The following is a 14620-nucleotide window of genomic DNA, read 5'->3' on the forward strand; positions in this document are numbered from 1 at the left end:
AGTGATCCTTCCCTTCTCCCTGCCTGCCTTTCGAAACTGCTTTTCCACATCTGCAGCCATCATTAAGTCCACCATACCTGTATTTCATGTGCATATCCCCTCTGATTCAGGTAGAATGTATTCTTCTTTTTAAAACAGGATCAAAATCTTTGTTAAATGCAGTGAAAACACATTGAGACTGAGGCCATCCTTCTGTGCTGGGCATTTCCTGTGCACAGACACTGTATCACGGCCCATAGCTGGATTAATGCTTTGCCATGCATCCTTCTGCACTGATTCTGTCTGACTTTACATGACTGGGTAATTCACAGCATCGGTTTTAGTAAGGTATAAAATTTCCCTTCACTGATGTTGTATTAGTAAGGTTCTACTGTGCACTTACACTACAATTCTTTCCCAGATCTGAACTTCCTTTGGACCAATAATTCATCTTATGACAAGCAAAGGTTGAATTTATAGCAGGACTTTACTGGGGGAGGGAGAGGAAAGAAAAAAAAAGGAAAAAGATAAAATTGGGAAATATGAATATCAAAAAAAAACCTCCTTCCAAGCCTGTAAGAACTTTTTTTTTGGACAATTAATACAGAGGAGATTTTACAACTTCTAAATTAAATTAAGCTCTCCCTGTATGTTCTGCAAGTAATGTATCACTTGTCTTCCACCACCCCATAAAGGCTGGCATCCTTACCACCCCTCTACCTACTAACACCTTTCTCTACTCTGAGTGGACCAGCTCCCTTTTTCTCAAACTACCTGACTGACATAACGAAGTTAAACTCAGAGCAATTGTTTTTGACCCACAGGCACCTTTTATATCTCCTGTTATTTCAGCCTGGCTGAAAAGCTTGTTGGTCTGAGACCCTCCTTTTCTGGTGTGGTTTGTTTTGCTCTTTGCTTGTCTCCAGCACAACTTTGGTCCTAATAGGACTCTGTAAAAGTCCTATTTTCAGTTTCTACCTCCACCATGAAACTGCTGAGAGAAGAGCAACAAGCCTTACGTGCTCAGCCTCCCTCAGTGGTGGTGGCAGATAGGATGTGCAGAGACTCTTTAGTCAGAAGCAGAAACTTTTGGGAATGTAGTATGCTTTGTCAGGGGCAGCATTATTTGCTCTTCTTGCCTATTAAACAATTTGGAACTCGGGTGAATTCACATTTTCTCGGGATAAAACTGCACGGCAAAGACCTCATACTGCTGCTTGTAATGCCACAGGAGGAGCCTTCATTGTGACACTTTGGAAATATAGAATACTTATTTCAAGAAACTAATACAGCAATTGATAAGTCTAAACACATAAATGTAGTAGTTTCTACAGACAGCAAATATTTGACAAATCTCCAGAAAACATATAGATCCTGGTTTGTTAAAATACAGACTGATTTGCCTCCAGATGAGAATATTTAAAATTTTCTTTTTGAGCACAAAATACTTTTTTAATTAAAGTAATTTAGTTGGTATTTTTTTTAAGCCGCCCAACATTCTGGTTATAATAGTCTGGTTCATTCAAATTTTCATCTATGAATCCTGCCTGTAAGGAAAGTTATTCTATTACTTTTTTATTAGAATTTTTCATTATAAATCACCTATAGTAGTATAGTGCCTAAAGCTGTAAATGAAAATGATAATTGCTTTACCCCCAGCCTGAAGGGATTTTCAAAGGAGACCCTTAATTCTTTACACCCGTTTATTGTTTTGTCTCTTTAACTTTTATCCTAAGTAGGTGAGAACTGAAGTGAGACTTTTCTGCTCAGTACACTTGTGGGGATGAATGTCTCTGCTCTGGAGACTGGTGGGGAGAATTAGGGTTATTCAGCCTGGAAAAGAAAAGGCTCCAAGGAGCTCCTTAGAGCACCTTCCAGTACCTAAAGAGGCAACAAGACAACCAGAGAGGGACTTTGGACAAGGGTACAGAGTGATAGAACAGTGGGGAAAGGCTTCATAATGAAAGAGGGTGGGTTTAGTTCAAATATTAGGAAGAAATTCTTTCCTGTGAGGGTGGTGAGGCACTGGCACATGTTGGATCCCACTAACACTAAGGTGATGCATTCTCCTTTTTTTCTGAATCTATTGTTTCTGCTACAACACACATTGCTCAGCAAGTGCTGTCACAAAAAAATGAGAGGTGGTTTCAGTTGTATCCTCTTCAAAATCTACCCAGAGGCAGAGTGATTATGGAAAAGAAGACAAGCACCATCTTGCTGCCAGTGATTTCACTGCAGGATGATGTCTGTGCTACTAAAGAACTGTAACTCAATTTCCCCATGCACGAAACTGGAATACATCTTTCGAGGAGACTAATTTCAGCATCTAAGTGATGGTTAAGAGTTGAGACTGCTTTGTGGGCTCTGCCACTGATTCTTTGTGTGCTCCAACAGATTATTCAGGCTGCCTGCAACAAGGAGCTCTGCAGCAAATTCCCACCCTCACTGCCATGTTTTATCTTTCATTTCCTTTGAGCAAAATCTTCCTTTTTTGCAGTGCTTCACAGAAAGAAATGCCAGTCTTTGTAGCCTCTCTAAGCCCTTACCTGCTTGGTAAACGAGCTCTGATTGCTGCTGTGTCTTAATGCCTCGAAGCTGTGTCAGGAGAGGCTTAGGTTGGGTACTAGGAAAAGATTCTTCACCCGGAGGTTGTCTGGGCGCTGGAACAGGCTCCCCATGGAAGCAACACCAAGCTAAAGAAGTGTTTGAACAACACTGTCATGGTGTGATTCTTGGGGCTGTCCTGTGTCAGGCCAGGAGCTGGACACTGATGATCTTTGTGGGTCCCTTCCAACTCAGGATATTCTGTGATTCTAAGGCTTTTTATGTTCTTTGCCCTGTGCAGGAAAACATCCTCTCTGAAGGCTTTAGCAGGTAATCTCTTCTACACCATCAGGGAAATGATGTCTGTGTTTTCAGACTTACAGCTCCTGCCTTCAGGATTTGCAGTCACCTTTCCAGAAAAGTCATACAGGGAATATTGGCAGTTGAAAGGAGCTCACAGCACTAAAAACCTACCCCCAGAGCACAGATCTAGGCCAGCCTAGTCAGAGGGCAAGGTAATTTTTAGCTATTCATCTAATCCTTCTACATTACGAAGGAAATTCATCTCATCACAGGATATCTAATGTTAATTGGGCTCAATCATTCCAAACTAAGAGGTGTCCACTCTGTTCCTCACTCAGAGTTCATATTTAGTAGCCTATCCTCATCACTTGATATTTCAACAAACAAAAACAAATAGATCATCCTAATACTATGATGAGAATTGTCAGTCTGACAATTCTCTGAATTGACTTGATGGTTAAGGCAGTATCCTTATTTCCCCCGACTCATGTGAAACTGAGGAATTGATGCTGAAGGATGGATCTGGACAAGGCTGTGTGTGGGACTGGGCTTCCCACTGAGATCAATTCAAGGACCTGAACTATGCAGCCAAGGGAGGAGAGTTCGGCACTCTGCATCCAGAGCCTCTTTTGCCTGATTTGTAAGGTGGGGACAGGGTTACACAGACTGTTTGAGATTTGCAGGTGCTGGATATAAAGACAAAATACTACTATGAAAGAGGAATCAAGATTTCTTGCCCTCCACCTGGGAAAAAGAAATTGAGAGCAGACTGCTTTATTTTGCAGTATTTTGCAGAAGTGAATAGTCTTTCTTAGTCCAAAATAAGGAGTCACATAACATCCTTCAGGAAAACTGGCATTTGAGATGCTTGCCAACTGCGAGCCCTTGTATTTAATGCAGTGATTGCTGCAACATCCTAACTCACAAACCCTTCCTCGTGTAGTGTTTGTTCTTACACGTCAACACCTCTAGGCCATATAGATGTGACATATGGATGCACAGACATGCCACAGACAAACTGCTATCCTTGGATCCTCTTCCTGTTTCCACAGTAACCTTACAGAAACAGCTAGCAGTCAATAGAAAAAATCAAAGGCAGGGATAAATCATAATTTTAGGTTAGCAAGGAACAGATCTTGAATACTGAACAACTGATACACAGCGTAATATAATTTAGGGCGATTATTATGCTAACCCAGGGAAGGAGTGCGTAGGCATATGATGTGGCATTTAGAACATACATTTGCTGCTGGGTAAGCAGGAGTGCAGAGGAGAGAGCAGGTACAGAGATCTTTGTGTTCACAGAATATTTAATAGCTTAATCCTCCTGCCAGACTGAGCTTCACCCTGCTTTGTACATGACGCTTCCACACACTCATCCAAGATGTAACACTGAGACATTTATAAACAGATGCCCCATCATTACCAGCACACTTTGTATGCTAAGGTTTGTTTGGGGAAAATAACAATAACAAGAAAAGACCAATCAAATACTTTAACTCGAAGTGTCAAACTCCTAATATGAATTGTGCTCATTAATGTGACAAGTGTCACAGGAATTGAGTCCTTTTTTTGGTAGCTGTCAGTATATTGATGTGTATTTCACAAATAGTTTTTCTACCAAAACTGTTTCTCTCTAGGGAGCAGTTTGGGCAACAGTCAGATGAATTACCTAGCGAAAATTGAAAATTGTTTTTTTCTATTAGTCACTCAAGAGGTAGTACTCCAAATAAGGAGCCACAGCAGCTTTAATCCATTCTCCTCCAGGCCAACAAATCCCTTTGGATTCACAGAGTGCAGTGTCTGTGGGTACCCCAGGCTTGATTTAAAGCACTTAATTCTCAAATTAAACACAAAAATTATAACTGCAGTAACATGGTGAGTCATATTTACAGGACCTATACTTCGAATATTTGTTTAGTATTACTCAGTCTGGATTTGAAACAAGATCAGGTTTCATGCTGATGGTATTAACCTAAAGCTTTCAGTGTTGGCTTGTGCATGCAAGGGAAAAATAGAAGGAACCATAGCACTACCATAAGCTCCACTCTGTGAGAAAACTGGTGCTTTGTTAGAACATTAAAAAAGTCCCTCTTGGGGGATCAAAGCCTATCTAACTTGACTCAGAGTGACATGTCAAATTGGAAACATAAGACTAAATATATATTCCTGCTGTTTGTTATTTTTAAATGCTATTTGTCTCTCTAATACTTTCTTTCCCTGACACCAAACAAAATAATGTTGTTTTAAGATGGATGTTGATCACTACATCACTGCTCTGCCTGAAAGAAATGCGTGTACCTAAAGCCCGGCAGGACACAATGTCACTCAGCTGGACTCATTAGCATGGCAAGCAGTTTGGCATTTACATCTCTGCACAGCATCTAGGGAAAGGCAGCTCCAGTTCAGAGCACAGCATGTGTCTGTCTGCAGCTGACAATGTAGACATGCCCTTAAAAGCCAGGCCATCCTTCAAGGAGCAAGCGAAGCTGGCAGCTGCGGAGAGGCGGTGGCAGCTTTTGTCGGGCAAAGGACAAGGGCTGAGTGAGTAACCCTGGATGAAATCTCTTGATCCATTGCAGATAGTCTCTGTGGCCTTGAAAAAAAAAAAAAAAACACATTTATCAGCACCTGATTCACAGAAGCACGTAGTTGTCCAGGGTTCAACTTTACATAGAATTTAATTGCCTGAGCACACAAGGACTGAGGTCATTTAATTTCTCCCTGTTGTGACAAACCAACGCAGAAAAAAAATCAGCAGGAAACTCAAAATAGAATTCCTTCATCTTTTCATGTTTAAATCTCCTGAAAAACCTTGCCCTGCAGATGTACTCAGAACACGCCTCCAGCATGCAGCAAGCACTGAGCTGAGCAGCCGCAGTCATTTCCATCATTAATGAGGCTGGTGGGAGCACCACATCCTGGTCCAAGCCAGCTTTGTGCTCTGCACACTCAGACAGAATAGAAATGACCCTCCACACCTCTTTTTATGAAAGGGCTTCAAGCTCCTAACTCCTTTTTCCTAGTGGATGCCAGGCTTTTGGCAAGCCTAGGAAGAATGGATGCCCCATCCCCAGAAGTGTGGACACCCACCCCTGGAAGTCTGTCAGGTTGGATGGGGCTCAGAGCAACTTGATCTAGTGGAAGGTGTCCCTGCCCATGGGAGTGGGGTTGGAACAAGATGATCTTTAAGGTCCCTTCCAGTCCGAACCACTGTGTGATTCCGTGATTCTAAAGGCAAAAATGTGTATGTGCTTCTGTTCTTTCTGTACACATTCATAACAAAGGAGATGAGATTTCAGATGTCAGTGAGCAAGGAAATAAATATATGTAGAGATGCTTTGGTGCAAGAAAAAAAAACACTTGAGCATCTCCCAAGGAAATAAATATATGTAGAGATGCTTTGGTGCAAGAAAAAAAACACTTGAGCATCTCCCACTCAGGGATAGAACTGAATTTGGGATATTTTAGGGAAGCCTCTCTTGACCTCATTCAGGACTCCAGGCTTGTCTCCCAAACCCAACAGTGGGAGGAGATCACAATACACTTTTGGGATGGCTGAGTTGTCGTTTTTGTCATCAGCACCTACACTGACTGCCTGGAAACCTAATTGTAGGCGCCTAACCTTTCCCACCACTCCACAGGAGCAATGAACTCTGTTAGGAACTCTACCATGGAGCTGGGCACACAATGCCTATGTGTCCCTGTGGGTTTTGCCAAGTTTCTTCTCTTGATTCCCACGCGGGATTTGGGGATTATATCTTTATTGTGCCTCTGGGATCTGTTGTACTAGTATGCTAAAAACTGCAAGTTCTTCGCAGCGACAGCAAAGCACGAATGTGAAAACTGAGGAGAGTCCTTTTGGCATAGGCAGAAAGGCTTTGTGGAGTGAGTCAATACCAAATTGCTTAGAATGAAAGAGATGTTTGAGACAAATGTTGTCAACACAGGAAAAGCGAGAACTTGTAATTTTACCAGTATTTCACAGGTTTCCCTGATCTTTCCGGTAAATCATGTGAAGAGATAACTTCACAATGAACAAGCCCTCTTGGGCAGAATTTAGAATCATGGAGGATGTCGCTAAATGGACGATAGTGCTTCTGCTTTTTTCCAACACAGGTTAGTGCAGATGCAATTGAAAGACTGGCCACTTTGCAATAAAAGGGCTGAATGGGCTATTATTCTTTTCAATCAATCCAAGGTTGCTCTTCATGAAGGAATAAACATTCCCTCTTTGACCTTAGTAAAAGCAAGGAGGTCAGTGTGTAAAAAAAAAAAAAAAATCCAGGGTTTTTATCAGAATAAAAAGAATGGCAGGAAAGTGCCCAAAGTGTGCAATTAACAAACAAATTAACAATAAAATACTGACCCTATTTTTTCCCCTCTATCTTTTCACTCCCAGTTTCAAGATTTGAAGAAATAATAATAACTAACAATCAATGAGTTCCTAATGAGAGCAGCTCAAACTACACCCACAATAATTATCTTTTGAAAAATCAATAGGGAAGGAAATGTGAAAACAATTTCATAGAAGGTGTGACTTCATCATCATTTCTGTTTCTACTTACATACAATATCTCCCAGTCCTTGCAACTTCTCCCACCTTAGAGGCAGGAAAGATATCTCCATCTTGGAAGATAATCAAATAATTAAGATGTATGAGATGTGCCTGCCTGTGACACGTGAAATAAAGTATAATGAAGGAAACAATAGAAGCATGTATAAAGGGCCTCCTCACCCTTAGCAATAGCATTTGCTGCCATGAACAATATTCTTAATCAGGAAAAATACTCCTTCATAATAATCATGCTGCATACAATAATATTCACAACAGACCCAGGATGGCATGGCTGAGGAGGTATAAAAATATAGAAGTAATTTTGCTATGAAATACCCAGAAAATTACATTCTGCTGTGGATGTTTCTGTTGGGACTGGGTCATCACTGTTGATCCAGTTTTCACTGGAAAATAACATAATAAAGGTGGAATGAACACAGAATTTCAACCTACTTCCATAGGCAAAGGCTATATATTCTGTGATTCCTGTGTGATACTGTGTAAATTTTGAGAATTTATGAGTCTATTTCAATAAATATCACGAAACACTCCAGGAACTGAATATTTCCATAGTTGTAATGAAGGATAAAAGTTCTTTATGCTACCTTTGCCATACCCATCCTGGTGACCTTTATGCATCCACCACCTCAGCAAAAGAGTCTGTTTTTTAATTCAAGGTTTAAAGCATGAAAAGATTGGCTGCAATGAACACCTATAATGAGATATAAAGATTTTTGAACAGAATGAGATTGGGAAATGCGGGGAACTGCATTTCCATCTGCAAACTACTAGGGTTGATGTGAGAGCTGTGGGTATAACCAAAGAAATCTTCACAATGTGCTACATAAATAACGCCGGTTACGATGCCATCTGAAGCTAGATCAGATTGGCCCTCCCTAACATTACCAGGCAACAACTAACATAGGCAGGAGTGTCATTGGAAAAGAATTAAATCTGAGATTTACATCTGGTTAAAATATAGGATGATGGTGGGCAATTAGACCTCATCTACAACCCAGACAAGTAGGGAAGGAACGGAAACATCCATCCAGAAAAACTGAACACCCTCCTACTCTTACCACTCATGCTCTGCTTTAGCATTAGGATGTCTCAGGCTTTAAATGAAATGTCAGATTTAATTTGGCTCTGGATGCACAAGATATATGATTGCCCTTGGAGAAAGTTGATAACTCAGCGCAGTCTGTGTCAAATGTGCATCTACCTGATAGCTCACTCCATAAAAAGCACCAGCCTGCTTTCCCTCAGCTGTGCAAAGTAGTCAGGCCTGCCTGCAATTTACACAAATAGGTCCATTTTGAAAGAAAACCTTCCTATCAGAAAGGAGAAATGGCTTATTGAAAGTTGACTCCAACTTAAATTTCCAAATGGCACCGCTGCACATTACATTCTCATTCAGTGACTGGGAGGCAGTTACCGAGCCCGCCGTGGAGGCTCAGCATCAGATGAGGAATTATGTTAAATGGCACATTTGGATCTCTTCGAGGCTTGGTTTAGAAACTCTCATTTGGAAGCATGGCGTACTTTCAGAGAGGTTTTAACTGCTTGGAATCCAAGCAGGGCAGTAAATACAGAAGGGAATTTTGTGATTATCGATGGCTTCAACGTTCTTTACAACATCTACTGCATCTAAATTTGTGCTGAGAGAATGAACCCATTTTCAAACCTTCTGGTTTAGATGATATTTTAAAATCAGTTATTTTCCATGTACACAAGAAAAGTAATGGGCCTGATTTAAAAAACAATTTAAAGGAAAATAATCAGAATATAATTTTGTTATGTATTTGTACTTGCTGTATTCATAGGTCACTGGAAAGATATATTGCCAGTGAACACTTTCTGCAGTTTTACCTGTTGTTTCACAGTCATCACTCAGAAAATATTACTGCAGTCTGGTTATTTTGTATTTTATTTTTTGCTTTTGATCTCTTATGCAGGCTATATTCAGGATTGGAATGCATCATGCCTGTTCCACTACTAGCATGCAAAGTGCACTAGCAGAAAACCTCAAAACTTTGCACCTTGCCATTTAGACTTTGCCATTTTTGAAAGCCATGATCGTTAAATGTAGAGTCAGTCACAGATACTGTGCAGAAAGACATAAATAGGCAATATCCTTGTCACTCACAGAACATGAGAAATGCCTCAAATACCCAATAAAAGCTTGGAATCTAAGCTTTGCAGAGATAAGGTTACATATGTGATATTTTGTCACTTTGTTCCAAGAGCAGTGGATATCAAGTTTTACTCCTGTATCTAAAAAAAAAACTAAAAAATCCTCTATTTTCTTAGTAAATGTAATGAAACTCATGCTTGAGACTGACAAGATGTTCAATTAAAACAGCAAGCTATCCTCATTTTGTTCTGTTTCTTAAATAGAGTAAGTATTAGGCCCCTCTCTGGCATTCCTCCTTTACTTCATCCTCCTTTACTCCAGTCTGATATTTTCTTCTCTTTTCCCCCCACGTTCTCAGCTCTCTGTTTCCTCATTCCTCCTGTCTCTGCTTTCCAATCAAGACCTTCTTGAGCAGTTTTGCTTCTCATGTCAGATTGTCATCTCAAATTTCCATTTTCTGGTCTACCTGCACTGTGTCACTCACTTCATTCTAAAGCTGTTGTATTCTTCAAAGTAAGAGCTCCCAGGAGTTGAAGAGCTTCCAACAGTACCTTTTAATCCACATTTGACTCTGAATTTCAGGATGAAATGTAATGGTTAACTCTATTCTTAGGTATTAAAGAATCTCAGGAGAATACAATTCACTTCAAGGTAGAGGGAAGGACTGGAAATAAAAAAGAAACACTTATAGAAATCATGCATTATGTCAAATGAGAAGTACAGATGTAGGAAAGAAATATGCCTAGATCACTAAGTTTATCTCTTTTCTCTCAACTTTGCTTCAGCAAGTCTTACACTTAACAGTTCTTCTGATGTGTGTTCCTAGGGCATTTATGCTGCCATCTCCCTTGAGAGTTAATCACAGAATCACAGAATGGTTTGGGCTGGAAGTGTCCTCTAAAGATCAACTCATCCAACCCCTTCTGCTCCAGCAGATTCACCTAGAGCAGGTTGCACAGGATCACATCCAGGTGGTTTCTGAATACCTTCAGGGAAGGAGACTTCACAACATCTCTAGGCAACCTGTTCCAGTTCTCTGTCACCCTCAATGTAAAGTTTCCTCATATTCAGATGGAACACCCTGTGTTTCAGTTTTTGCCCGTTGCCCCTTATCCTGTCACCGGACACAACTGGAAAAAGCCTGCCTCCATTCCCTTGACACCCTCCCTTCAAATACTTACAGACTTTGATAAGAATCCCCCCTCTGTCATCTCCAGACTAAACAGGCCCAGCTCCCTCAGCCTTTCCTTACAAGAGAGATGTTACAGTCCCCTCATCATCTTCATAAAATTACCAGTCTTTTGATGGAGAAAGGTCTCCCTCTTTTCTATTAATTTTGCCATATACTTAAAATCCACTGTAAGTCTGTGGACAGCTTCCCCAACATTTGATCTTGAAGTTGTCATTTCCACTGGCCTGCCTTTATAATGATGTGGTTCTATTATACAGGCTCATTTATTTCTGCAAAAGTAGTGCTCTGTATTCCTTGTTCCTCTGTAGTCCTTCCTGTACACTTATTCTTATGAAATAATTTCATTACTATGAAATAATAGTATCAACACAAAAACAACCAATAATACTTTGGCACTGCAGCACAGCAAGCTCAGTCTATGTCCTCCTAAAAATCTTTAACAAAAAAGGATGGAACTAAAACAGATAGCTTTGCAGCATGACCAGGAGGTGAACAAAGCTACACCTTTTCCAATGAGCTATAAGATTATTGTTTCTTCTCTCACTAGACCAATATTGATTATATGTTCCAATTTCATTCAGATATTGAATTTGTTTTATTGGGCAAACAGCTGCAGCCTCTGTTCCCTGTCCCTTAGCAAATATTATTTGAAACTTCCTTTGAACTCACATTGCACTGGTATGACCCTGCCGCACTCACAAAAGCTTTTCCATCACGTGACACTGGTCTGGGATCGTGTAGCTGGTCCTAACATAAGTTGACATACTGGTTTTACTGAAATATGCGTTCCCTGGGTCTTTCTCGCCGTGTTAAAGAGTAACACAGTGGTCCTACTCCCATGTGCTGCATAGCACTGGTGGCCCAGCATGGCAGACAGGTATATTACTGTGAGAAAGCATACTGCTTGAATATTATTTTCATAAAAGTTAGAAATTAAAATATATGTCGTACCTCAAACCAGAGCACAGTAAGCATTAAAATTAGAGGGCAAATTGTTGTCTGTCACCTCACTGGAGAATATTGAAGTTGAGCATTCTTCTTCAATCACAGCCTTAATCTGCTTTGTTTTTTGTTGTTTTTTTTTAATAAGGATTTTTCAGAAATAAATGGTGGATGAGTACAGACCTTTTGAGCACCATTTCACTTGACTTCCTGTAGTTAATAATCTCCAATCTATTCCCTGTGGTGCTTCGTCAATGTTGTTTGAGAGAGTAGATGTAGAATAAAACAGTCTTGGAGTCAGAAAAAAAAATACAGTTGTAGGTAATGTAATGTCACAGAACTGAAGAGATATAATTCCAGTCATTTCCATTTACATAAAGAACAGTATGGGAAGAAAGACCACTACCATTTAGAGTGTGGCTGGTTGAGCACTTTTAGATTTGGAGACCAGTCACTGTCATGAAGTGGCTGGGAAGTGATACTATGCAGAAAGTATCATCCCTTCACACTGCTTTCAGGATTTCAGTCTGTTTTCTTAAAATTATAACGAATCTGAAACATTAGGAAGATCCCTTCAAAGTCATACTTTTTAATGTTTTGAAATGTTTAGATTCCAACATTTTTTTTAAAAAAAAATTATAATATAGAGGAAGAAGCATAGCTTTGAACAGTTCCTTCAAAAACACGTTCAAAACATTTCACTCCAAAATGTCTAAAGGGGGTGCCAAAATATTGTCAGAGCTTCATCCCTTCACTCAACACCTTCCTTGCAATTTCTCTGAAAGAGTGTTTACATAATGAAAAGACACATTTTGATTACTTTGGGACTGCATTTTTTCCCCATTATTTCTAAGAAAAATATTTCAGGAAGCTTTACTATCCTGTCCAAATGAATAGTCTTTTGAGGTTGGTTGAGCAAAGTTATTCCAGATCCTGTGCAAAGCTAGTTCTGAAAAATACCAATTTCAGAAACATAAAATGGTAAAGCAGATATTTCATCACCCACTTGTGAGATTTTTCCATACATCTTCTAATTTGACCTTGGTGCTTGTTCAATTTTTCTATGAGGAATTTGAATAAGTAGGCTTAAAATAAAGGATATTCTCTAGGAAAAAAAAAAAAAAACAAAACAAACAAAAAAACCAACCAACCAACCAACCAAAAAAAAAACCCAACAAAACCCAAACAAACAAAATAATGAAAACAAACAAACAAACAAAAAAAAACAACAAAAAACCAAAAACAAACAAACAAACAAACAAAAAAAACCCCATCCTTTCTTGTCTTCTTGTCCTGATTTCTGCTTGTTAACATTTTACATCTATAAGAAGACTCAAACTTTAAATGGCCATCAAAAAAATTCTTAGAAGGTCTGTAGCAAAAGCTGAAGGTGTTGTTAGACTCTATAACACAGGCTGACAAAATATGTATTTGAAAGGTTTCTATTCACTAGAATACTGACAGAAAGCTAACATACTTGCAAAAATGAAACAAATTACTATGGAAATAATCAGCATTCATAAATGAATTGCAGATGTGTACTGAAACTGCAAATCTTTGTCTCTTGATATGAAAGAGGGTAGACTTAGAGTGATATCTTTTTTGTCATCACTCCCTCAAAATTCTTGTGTCTGTGGAAAAGCACAGAGACATGAACAAAGCCTTCATACTCAGAGCCACGCACGGAATATCAGACTCATAAAATTTGACAGATATAAAAATGGAGGAAATATCCATTACATTCTGATACATTACTGAAGACATGCAAACAGGGAGCAGACCAACTAGGTTAAGTATTGGTATAAATTAAACAGAAAGCACATTTGCTCTAGCACTGGCCTTTCAAATTGAGAGTGATGGCATGATTAAATAATTGAACCATCTCACCTTGCACAGTCAGACAGAATTCCAATAAGAATAGTTATTCCAAAATGGATACTAAGGCAAATCAAGCTCTTTACCAGCTAACACAGCAATCTGCAACTTGACTTTTTGCTGGCTTGTGGATGAAAGTGGGATCAGGATCAATGGGTTGTTTTTCTTCAGTTTTGCAAATGTTGCAATTACTCCATTAGGGCCAACCCCTTCATCAGTAATTTTCTTTGTGAAGAAAAGGTTTTTATGATTGCTCGTGTTTGCCTAGTGTTGCAAAAAGTTGCCCTTAAACCATTCTCCCAAGAATTAATTCCCATGTCTGCCCAACATATAATTTAAAACCCAAGAATCATATCTGTCATCTTGAAGGCTTTCTTTTCTCAAGATCCTGTCACGAGCTCTGGGCATTGTAACCACCGTGTAGAAACATCAGTCATACCATCCAAAGCTGTCCTATCCCTTGGGTGGCCACATCCCTGTAACACCACAAGGCTCATGATGGTCATTTGAGAGTACATATGTAGTCACCTGAGTCACGGCACGGGTCTCTATGAAAGTGCCCAGCTGAAATCTCACTTCATAAAACTTGTCCTTAAAAGCATAGAACGAAAGAAACTGAGTCAAGAATTGGCTGCTGTAGTTTTCACATCCCTTTAGTTCTGAAATTTTAGTTCTGCTTTTTTTCTCTTTGATTTTTTTGCTAACATTTAAACTGACACGCTGTCCTCCTGAAGTATGTTTGTACTAAAAAGTGCACTTAGAAGTGTTTTTGTCTGTGATTAGAGGTATGTACCCGTGATACTGAGGATAAAAAAGAGGAAAAGGTGTTGTGTACCTGCGATTACAAGTGCACAAGACCTTCCCTTCCTTCTTTTTTACCATCACCATTGCTCCTCAAATTTCTTTGACTTCACTGAGCTCAGTTCCTATGGTCTTATGAATTTGATAGATTGTAGTTGCAACCTTTCTCCCTAACTTTCTGTATTGCATCAGGCTCAGATTTGTGTTGAACAATGAGGAATTTTTCATCTTATTTTCCTCCCCTCTCTTCAGCTGAGGAGGGGAGTATTAGAGCAGCTTGATGGGCACCTGG

This window comes from Manacus vitellinus, unplaced genomic scaffold, assembly GCF_001715985.3.
Source record: "Manacus vitellinus isolate BGI_N305 unplaced genomic scaffold, ASM171598v3 scaffold_42_pilon, whole genome shotgun sequence".
Classification (NCBI taxonomy): domain Eukaryota; kingdom Metazoa; phylum Chordata; class Aves; order Passeriformes; family Pipridae; genus Manacus; species Manacus vitellinus.